Source organism: Alligator sinensis, unplaced genomic scaffold, assembly GCF_000455745.1.
Source record: "Alligator sinensis unplaced genomic scaffold, ASM45574v1 scaffold1096_1, whole genome shotgun sequence".
Taxonomy (NCBI): Eukaryota; Metazoa; Chordata; order Crocodylia; family Alligatoridae; genus Alligator; species Alligator sinensis.
The window spans coordinates 452,468-462,392 of NW_005842984.1; the positions used below are offsets into that span (position 1 = coordinate 452,468).

At 41.7% G+C, this 9,925-nt stretch overlaps 1 long non-coding RNA gene across 1 annotated transcript in view; it reads left to right on the forward strand.

Moving 5' to 3' along the window:
- Positions 1-9,029, forward strand: part of LOC112548182 — a 40,523-nt gene extending 31,494 nt beyond the window's left edge. Inside the window, exon 3 of the long non-coding RNA XR_003091988.1 lies at positions 8,188-9,029. This is a non-coding gene — a long non-coding RNA (uncharacterized LOC112548182). The remainder of the gene's footprint in view (positions 1-8,187) is intronic.
- Positions 9,030-9,925: the final 896 nt, after the last annotated feature.

Sequence of the window (9,925 nt, forward strand, 5' to 3'; positions counted from 1 at the left end):
ACTTTCTCTGGGCCTTCTCACACTGCACAGTGCTCAACTTTCTTTCTTATATTTCATAGACATTAGGGGCTGGAAAGGACCCCAAGAGATCCAGCCCCCCTGCCATAGGTAGGAAGTCAGCTGGGATCAAGTGACTCCAGCAAGAAATAAATCCAGTGTTTTTTTGAAGGAATCCAGAGTAGGTGCTTGCACCACCTCTGGGGGGAGTTTGTTCCAGACCCTGGACACCCGTACTGTAAATAACTTTTTTCTAATATCCAGTCTAAATCGGCCTTCCTGGAGTTTATGGCCATTAGAACTTGTTATCCCTTGGAGAGCTCTGGTGAACAGATGTTCTCCCAGGTCCTGATGTACCCCTCTTAGGAAGTGGTAGGCTGCCACCAAGTCCCCTCCCTGAGCCTTCTGTTCTCCAGACTGAAGAGTCCCAAGTCCCTCAGCTTCTCCTTGTACGGCCATCCCTCCAGGCCTCGGATCATATGAGTGGCTCTCCTCTGGACTCTCTCAAGCTTCTCCACATCCTCCCTAAAGTGAGGGGCCCAATACTGGACACAGTACTCTAGCTATGGTCTCACCAGGGCCAAGTAAAGTGGAAGGATGACTTCCCTGGTTTTGCTTGAGATGCATCGGTGGATGTACACCAGAGTTTGGTTAGCTTTGCCCATCAGTGCATCACATTGGTGGCTCATATTCATGTTGTGGTCAATCAAGAACCCCAAGTCCCTTTCGGTCGTGGTGCTAGCAAGCATAGCACTGCTAAGCCTGTAAGTATGCTGAGGATTCTTCCTACTGAGGTGCAGCACCTTGCACTTCTCTGTATTAAAGGCCATCCAGTTTTGGTCAGCCCACCTTGAGAGTGAGTCCAAGTCAGCCTGTATCCCCAGTCTGTCCTATGGTGTGACAGTCCTCCCCCATAATTTGGTATCATCCGTTAACTTGGCCAGTTCACATCTGACTCCTGAATCTAGATCATTGATTAAAATGTTAAAGAGTACTGGCCTGAGTACCGAGCCCTGAGGGACTCCACTGGTAACACTGCATGACATTGATTTGCTCCCTTCAACTACTACTCTTTGGGTCCGACCCCGTAGCCAGTTGCCTAGCCATCGGACCATATGATGATCTAGGCCACAGTTTCCCAGCTTAACCATGAGGACGTCATGGGGAACTAGGTCAAAGGCCTTATTGAAGTCCAGATAAACGATGTCCACATCATCTCCCTTGTCCAGGGCATATGTTACCTGGTCGTAGAAAGAGATGAGGCTGGTCAGGCAAGACCTGCCAGTCACAAAGCCATGTTGACTGGCATTCAGAAACTTGCCTTCGTTAGTCTGGCATTTCTCTGGCCCTCGGACCTAAAGGGGGTTAAAACTTGCAGAATACTTTAAGGCACTTGAAATGCAGCCCCCAAACCTCTCTTCACAGCCACTCCTGGTCTTCTGGCTCTTACTGACCAGATCTCAATGAAAGCACCACCCCTCCAGGCATTCATAACCAAAAAACAACATGAACTTAAATTTTCATTCTTCTGGGTCTGCTCAGAGGAAGGAGGAGAAGACAGGGGAGAAACCCCACTCAGCCTTTACCCACCAGGGCTCCCCTTACTACACCTCCAGGTACCACTGTGGCCTGCCTGGAAGCTCTGCATTCATCTCAGCCAGGGCTAGAGTGACCTCTCTAGCCTGAGGGCAAGGTTTTTATTTCCCCACTAGTTCCTCCTTTTCTGCCCAGCCAAACCTATGGCCTGGCCTGAGCATAGGGGTTTCTTGTTAGTCCCTGCAGCCCTGTCAGCTTCCAATCCCTTGGCTGCAATCTCTTCTCAGTTCAGTCCCCCTAGGACAAGGCTACTAGCAAATGTAGGCATCTTGTCTCTTCTGCCTTTTGCTGCTTGCCACCCATGACTTTGCCTTAGTGGCCCTTGCAGTTGTCTTTCTCTATTGAGCCCTCATCCCTCTGAGCCACAAAAATCCTGCTCTTAGAGCCTTTGCAAGTCCTGTTTGCGCCACAGCTTTCTCCCAGTAACAGGGCAAGGGTTCACTGTTACACCTACATAAAAACCATTTTGACAATAACTTACAATCAATGGACTTTGTGAGCATTTTTACACGTGCTCCAGAAGGTGTGGGGGGATGATTTAATTAGTGAGTGCTTTAACTAAAAGTGCCTTCTCACTTTGAGTGAGCATTGAATGAGCTTTAGTTCAAAGCACCCCACCACCATTTTTTGGCACAGGGACGCTAATACACGTGACACCAGAGTCTGCTGGAGCACATTTATTTCCATGCTTTAGCAGACTCCATTAATCGAGTCTGCTCTGACTTGCTGGATTTCCAGCGTGTCAGAGCCTGTTCCCTGCACATATATGAGCCCTGTGTTCCTAAGTCATTAAGGCTACGTGTATACTCTATTTCATATCTCTGGAGAGATGCTGTTGGGCATTTCCCATCTATCCCTTCCAGCCAAGCACTCCAAACCTGTAAATGTAGTGACGAAGCCACTTCATGGATGCTTCCATGACTTTATTCACTGGAGAGAGGCTTTTGAGGCTTATTGCAGAATGGTTTCACTATTTCATTGCTTGTTCTGGCAGGGACAAGAGGTGTGGAAAGCTTGAAAGCATCCCTCCTGAGGACAGAGTGGAGCTATTTATCTGTCTGTCTGTCTATTACCCTTTCTTTTAAATGGGATATTCTTACTTGGGCAGGTAGTGATTATAAAAATAAGTAAAATATCCTGTTTAGCTCAGTCTTATCTGATTTGTTTGGCAATAATGTGGGTTGTCTTAAGCTTCTGTGTTTACAGAATTTATAATACTTGTGCACAAAGATCCATGCACAAACTGATTAACACAATGCTAAGACTGCACAGTTAAAAATGTCAAAGCCAAGCAATGAATAGATTGAGCTGCTTCACATTTGCTGCTGCTATTTTTTGGCCAGATACTATCTTGTTAGGAAAGAGCACCACAGTCATGGTTACAGATGTACATTGCAGGAATAAAAGAAACTAAACTTTTAAATGAAAAGCTCAGAATTTGCAGAAGGCAGCAAAAATTGTGGCAAGGCCCTAAAACAGGTACCGTACTTGCAATTTTCTTCTGTCCTTGATGTTAAGACAGTTATTTTCTGGAGGATTTTGCTGAGTTTGTCTCTTTGGGACGGTTGCAATCTTCCTCATGCAAATTTTCTCAGCAGCACTGTGAAGGAAACAGCCTGTGCCTCCCGGGCTGGACAGAAAGACTGTGCCATTCTTCTACACTGTGTCTGCTAGTGCAGAAGGGCAGGGAATCCTCCTGATCATTCTTAAATTGAAGGTAGTATAGTTGTAAACCAGTCACATCAACAACAAAACTAGGACTGAGCCTTTAATGGGAGCAACATGTGACAGGTGTTGTTCTATACCATCTTGTTAATGAAGGATAGTAAACTCAGCATGGCAAAATGAATCATAAACACTTGTTTCTTCTCTTGGCCTTCCTTTGTATTTTTGTTCCTCGGCCCCCTTTTGATTGCAGTAGATACTTATAAGCTCCTGCCATGTCAGAGATGCTGCAGAGCAGTGGTGATTAATTTTTTTCTATGACAACCGAGGTTTAAATAGTTTGCATAATTTGATTACGAGCCATTATCCCAGATGATTTTGTGTAGTCTGTGAACTTCTGATCTGTCAAAGAAATGGTTTATAAGAATTATTAAAAATTCTAGTGGCTACTTTCCCACAAAACTGAGGGAATATCTGTGGGGCTAGAACTGGGATATGATATTACTTCCCCAATTTAAATTTCAAACCACTTTTCCAAGCAAAATATCCTTTTCCTAGGATATCTTCAGTAGCTAATATATAATCTAATAGATGCCATCTTTTAAAATTAGAATATTAATATAATGTACAATGTTTTATGCAGTTACACATAGAAGAATCTGAGAACATGATGGAGAAGTAGGTAAAAAAATATTGCTAGCTCTTCCTGAAAGCTAGCAAATATGAGCAGGCACTATTCAGGTTTTCCTTCAGAGCTCTGACAACATTCAGACATCAGTTCTGACTTCTTGTTTCTGTTCTAGTTCTGGCCACCTCTTTAACAATTGTGCCTTTTTCAGCAATAACCAATTTTCCTAAACTAGGTTCAGGAATCCAGCTCAAGCTTATATAAGTAAAAGACTATTTAATACTTCATTTAAGCAAGTCATCAATAGAACCAAAATGCTAATTATCCCTATTAATTTTGTTTTGTAGCAACAACTAATAAGAGTGTTAAGCAAAAAAGCTTTAGGGAGCCTACAGTCTTAGTTATCTCTCACATTAGATCCCACATACTATGTATAGATCAATGGAAGGATTTTTTTTTTTACACAAATCTATAACCAAGGACTCTTCCAGCCTACATGTGCCAGATCCTCATCCAGAGTTTTACAGATTAGGATTACTAGATCTCCAAATTAAAGTTTATTTTATCTCAAAAGTATTTATTTTTCCTCTTCAGTGCAACTAGGTCTGCTGTCCTGACATGAAGTCCAGTCCAGGATTTATAGTGTTTCACCCAATAAGTACAACATCTGATGAGACTCAAGCACGTCCTCAAGCATGGAGACAGTAGGAAGATGATGACCAAAAGAACCAGCTGTTATCTAGACCTTTCCTCCTGCATCTTTTTTAAAGTCTCAGGATAGGCTTGAATGGAAATTATTCCTTCTAATCAAGGTTTAGGCACTCTCCCTGAAGTTTTTGACTCACCTGCATAGCTCACCTACCTCCTTTTGGGTTGACACATCCTCTAAGCAATGAGTCCCATTTACACATTCCTGTCTATTTGTGGCTGAAAGTTTAATAGCTTGTTTGATGGCAGCCACAGTATATATTTTCCCAGATCTACCTGGTTACATTTCTTAGAACTACATCTCATTTTATTCCTTGCATTCTTTCCCAGCTCCAGTCTCTCAGTTCACTTTGAAACTTGGTTCTTTCCCTCCATTTTGGTGTCCACCTGATATTACATCAGAAGATGTTTAGATAGTATCCTGCTGAGTGCTATGCAGATGCAGGTGTTTGAAAGATTGTTCTCTGTGACTGATTTATTTACAGACATGAGATACATAATGCACACATGAAACAAAAAACAGAGGCATCTTTGCATGGGTTAAGATTACTCTGGAAACCCACAGAACTTTGCACTGGGCTTATAACGATTGTAGCAATACACATGAAGATTGGCATGGGCTTCATTCTGATGGCAAAAGTTGCACTGCAGGCCAGTGGAAAATGTTGCACAGCCAACAGGTGGAAAAATCAGTGTTCCAGATGTGTCTTTAGCACAGAAGTAGAATTTACCATTGACACTTACCATTAAGACTTCTTAAACCAGCCCCGTTCAAACCAGATGGAGTTAAAATACACCATACACAATATCTTTTTGCTGGATACTTGCAGATGTGGCACATTGTAGATTCAAAGATACCTATACCCCAAGGGCAACCTTTACTCTGTGACCTTGATAAACTGCTGAAGCTGTCAGTTATTCAGTCAAAAGGGATTTCTGGTTTTTGCAAATAAATTATGGGATGCCTTTGTCTTTAGAATGCATTACCTGAACAAGAAAGTAATGACAGATTTTTACTCTGTTATTAATGACTCTTTGGTGGACTGACTTTTTGAAGAGCCACAAAAACTGATAGCAATACATGGTCTGAAAATAATTCAGGGCCATTTGGATCCTCTCCTTTTATTGAAATGGAAACCACATGACATAAATAACCAAATACAATATGGAAATTAGCCAGAGAAAGAAATGTTCGCTTGTTATAAGTATAGCAGAGAACTTGAATCCTTCCCTCCTGGAAACAGGTGCAGAGAGAGCAAGTTGAGATATGCAGGGATGATATGCCTCTTGGGGTACCTATGCTCCTACAGGGAGGTGTCTCTATAATGGAGAATTTCACATTGTCAATTAAGAAGCTGATTTCAGTTTCCCACTTTGCTGCAAGGAAACGTCTTTTGATTAGTTGAATAAATCCACAGCTGCCCGTGTTGTCACCTTGGCAATCTACAGTTCTGAACAGTTTCTCCCTTGAATAGCTCTCAGCATTAGCAATGAAAAGCTGATAAGTTTTTAAGGCACATGGGGAATGTTTCTGGACCTTTCATCTTTATGAACAAAGGCATATCTAGATGAGTGCACACCATTGCCTCTGTAATCTAGAGGGTGAAATCTTCCCTGTTGGAGGGGATATAACAAAGACTACCTTGCAAAAAGATTTTAAAGGTATACTAGCAGAAAAGATGTTCAAGCAAAACCAGAGGAAAAGAGAAAATTCCTTTTCTACTGACCTTTTACGTGGTGTAAGCAAGTCCATGTGTTTGCTGTTGTGCAGGTGGGTTTTGCTCCCATAGGAATTCCTAAGACCATCCAGACAACAGTCCATAAGCAAGGTTAGGAGTCTGCAGACCCACTGTCTGGCTTTGTTCCCTTGGAGCTCCTCCAATACTCCTTGGTTCAGACAAACAAATAAATGCATAAAACAAACTGTTAGTCTTTCTCCACGTAGCTGAAGAGAGCCCTTTTTAGGGGCAAGCTCTGCTGGGTTTCAGTCTGTTCCCTGCCTACAAACTACTTTTCCCCCCATCCTTGGTTTTTCTCCCCTTGGGCTTTTAACTGCCAGATAATCACCCACAGTTGGGCTCCTACCCCAGGGCTGTCTGCTTCCCTTCTAGGTTCAGACTACCCTGTTACATATGGTTTAAGCCATACTTTCTTCTCCCACATAGAAATATACAGGGCCTGTTTTTTCTTTCACCTGTCCCTTTTGTTATGATTTATGACTCTGAAAGTGACTATGATTGACACGTGCAAAAAAGTATCAAAACTTAATTTAGGTCTGGATCCAAAAAAGTATTTAAGCACTTGAAGTACAATTTAGGCAGAATTTAGGCCTCTGTTTCAAGTGAGAAATCCATAGAGATCCTGCCCAGTCACTGAGGTACCTGAGCTTCAGTAAATGCCAATGTTTTCAGCAGTAAAATTGCTTTGGTACTTATAATTATGCTACTGTAAATGTCCAGTGGTGCCACTTTGTTGGTCAAGCTGAGCATCTTGATTTCTATTTAATCTCTAAGGCCCATTTGGGATTCATAACTTGGGCACTTTGGTATCTGAGTCTCTTAAGGGCCTCAATCTAGAAGGCATTCTTTGAGCACAACTGAAAGTCAGCCAAATTCACAGAAGTTTTCATTCAAAATGAAATGTAGTGGTGTTCACTTGGTGTTTCTGTATTTTATATAGTGTCTCTATAATGCAAACTATCTAAGCATTGCTAGGACAATGACCAGAAGCCAGGACTCTTCATTTCTAGGGAGGGCCCATCCACCCTCTTGCTTGCTATCTTTCTGGCTTCACAAACCAAGAGCCCTGCCCTAGACTTGAATTTAGGCCCCTGCTTCCTTGACAAGTACTCTAACCACTTGGCCCTTATTCAAAACAGAATCAGTAGTGCCACCATCGCTACTTCCTTCACTCTCTCTGTTGTAAAAGAGTCAGTCACCTTTACCTGCCTGAAGAGATAACTGGGCATTCAAGTGTGAGGGAAGAAGTTGGATTGCAAATCCCTGTATCATATAATTATATAACTTGTAACTGCAGGTAAGTGCCTAAGTCCAAGGAAGAGGTAGGAATTCGAATGCAACCTGTTCCTTATCATTTCCTTTTGGCTACCTTAGCTATTCTGTATGCTGTGAATCATATTTCTAGGAGCCAAACTCTTGCCATGTACTGCATGCATAATTTAAACTCCTAGTTTGGGATTGTTAGTTTACTTCCAAATTCAGTGAAATGCTTCTGAGTGCCATTATTTCTGTAGTAGTGTTGCAGTGACATTGTAGCCGTGGGAGAGTATAGGAAATAAGCAAGAGGCAAGGATTTTTTTGGCTTCTGTCTTTCATTGGACCAAGGGCATAGTTGTGAGAGCCATTAGACAAGCTTTTGGGCACATGGTGCCCGTTCTCAGAATTAGGAAAGAAGCTTGAACTAAATAACAAATAGAACAATAGCCTGGAGTTTTACACAGTCCATGAAAAGTCAAATTATTTCTTCAATATTTGTAATATTGCAGCTGTGATATCGTTGATTTAGGTACTATTGGACTGTCTATTCATTTAACTTGGCTAGAACTCTCAAATTTTTGTTTTATTTTGTTTTAGGTCCACACTGGACTGTGCAAGCTGAAATAGTCTGAAAACTTTCCTGCCTTGGTAACATCCATTCCTTTGTTATCTGTTTGCTGTCTTATAACTACTTCTAATGAAAGACTATACTTTATTTCCCAGCCTGAACTACTTAACTTCCTTACTTGCCTCTTGTCAGGGATTTTACTGAAGGATTATTTTAAAGTCTGAATGAATGAGTAGCATTCAGTTCTCTCAATCCACTATTTTATCAAGTCATTCAAAGAACCCTGGTATATTAGGTCATCTTAAGAAGCAGAAACTGCTCAGTTTCATATACCTCGTAATGTAATAGCAACTGTGCATTTGGGACCCATAGGTAGAGCCCATTATAGAAAGATGAACACCCCCCCCACAAGAATCAGACTAAGATAAATTCATTCTCATCCCAATTCTGTGTACTATTGACAAGTACTAAATTATCAAACTACCTCTTCCAGCTGAAGGAGAGGAACCATGCAGGGAGGTCAGATGCCCAAATGACCTTGACTCTATTGAACACGTGCAGGTTACAACTGAGAGCTCCAGAGCAGCAGCAGGGCTTCATTAAACAAACTGCCGAACATACACAGCACAGGACTGAGAGTCAGTCTCCAGGGGTCCCTTACTTATTCTGCATATGTGCAACAAAGGCAGCTTTCAGTTACCCTCCTAAACTGGTAAGCTAGAGCTGTGCTGGCACTTGATTATTTTAAGGTATTTATTTAATGGTAAAAAAGATTAGTACAGACAAGTGTCCTTCAATGATCTTGTAATGTCAGAACACACACAACAGGCTCACTTCCTGAAATACCTGAAAATGAATCTGAAGCTTGCTAAAAGGCATCATGTTGCTGATTCTTTTTTTTTTTTTTTAATGAATAAAATGACCTTGAAAGAACTGCTTTGTAGTTTTTTTCTTCTTTAAAGGAACATCTGTTGAGGTTCCTATGTGCATGTATGTGCATGTGCATGCATGTGTGCAAGTGTATGTGTGTGCATTGACTATTTAGAATACACTCTCTGAGGGAAGGATTAAAAAAAAATAAAAATGGTTCAGACTCTCGGACCCAGAACAAGGTCTGAGTGTTACTCCTTGCAGATAGCCCATATACCTCAATGCTAAGTAGCTTGCTCTGTGGTTACAGGCAGCTGCAGCCATTCTGTGTCTGGGACAGATGAATTTTAAATTCTATTACCACTCGTCGATTTTTTTGCAGCCACATAGCGAGTTTCTAATTAACATTATGCTGTGACCGTGAGAGTGGATTGACCCTGACTATGCAGTATGAGAGAGACAGATGCTCCTTGCAGACCCAGGCACTGCAGTGAACTGCTGAATAGGAGGCCTCGTATGGAGGTTTTCGGAGGGGCTATAACTGAAAGGGACTCTTTCTATAGTATTTATATCATTCCAGAAAGTATTACTGCTCTGCCCCTGCTGACACAGTGTTACTCCATGTTAAAGCGTATTTTACTAAATACATATTTTCTCCACCATTCTTGTTTGACTATTATTATACTTCTTTTATCATGTAGCAATACCATTGTAATGGATAGGGTCCTGCATGCTGGATTTGTCTCATTCCTATCTCCCTGTTTTGTCAGTTTTGTTCTTCAGTCCTTACATCCTCTTTAAAGACCTGTAGGAGGTCCCCTCACTTAGGGCACTGTGTCCTGAAAAATGTTGAGGAATTTTGCAAGGTCCATTAATTCATATTGGCTTCAGTGGAGG